We start from the raw sequence: 317 nt of genomic DNA on the forward strand, positions 1-317 counted from the left end.
ATACGCATCCCATCCCTCACTCCCTTCTTCGCTCTATCAAATAACAAAGATATAACGTTTTTTTTTCCCCCACAAATTCGTAAGTAAGGAGAGGGTTTGTTTGCATCTCCGCCCCGAGTGAATGTAAACCAAGCCCGGCGCATTTGAGTCACTTCACAGAACTCCGAGGTTTGTTTACTCGAGGCGTAACTAGACGTATCGATAAATATCTCACATCATACAATGGCATCGACATCTACTTCTACGGAAAGAGATAGAGGAGGAGGAGAAAATAATATAGAGGGAAGAGGGAAAGGAAGAGGGAAATATGTACGTAG

The 317-nt window shown here is 43.2% G+C and overlaps 1 protein-coding gene across 1 annotated transcript in view; it reads right to left on the bottom strand.

The window, feature by feature from the left end:
* The window catches only part of LOC119592512 (insulin gene enhancer protein ISL-1-like), a gene marked incomplete in the record, with an annotated part of 47,762 nt that overhangs the window by 18,154 nt on the left and 29,291 nt on the right, over positions 1 to 317 (bottom strand).

The sequence above is a fragment of the Penaeus monodon genome, chromosome 30, assembly GCF_015228065.2.
Source record: "Penaeus monodon isolate SGIC_2016 chromosome 30, NSTDA_Pmon_1, whole genome shotgun sequence".
In the NCBI taxonomy this organism is placed as follows: Eukaryota; Metazoa; Arthropoda; class Malacostraca; order Decapoda; family Penaeidae; genus Penaeus; species Penaeus monodon.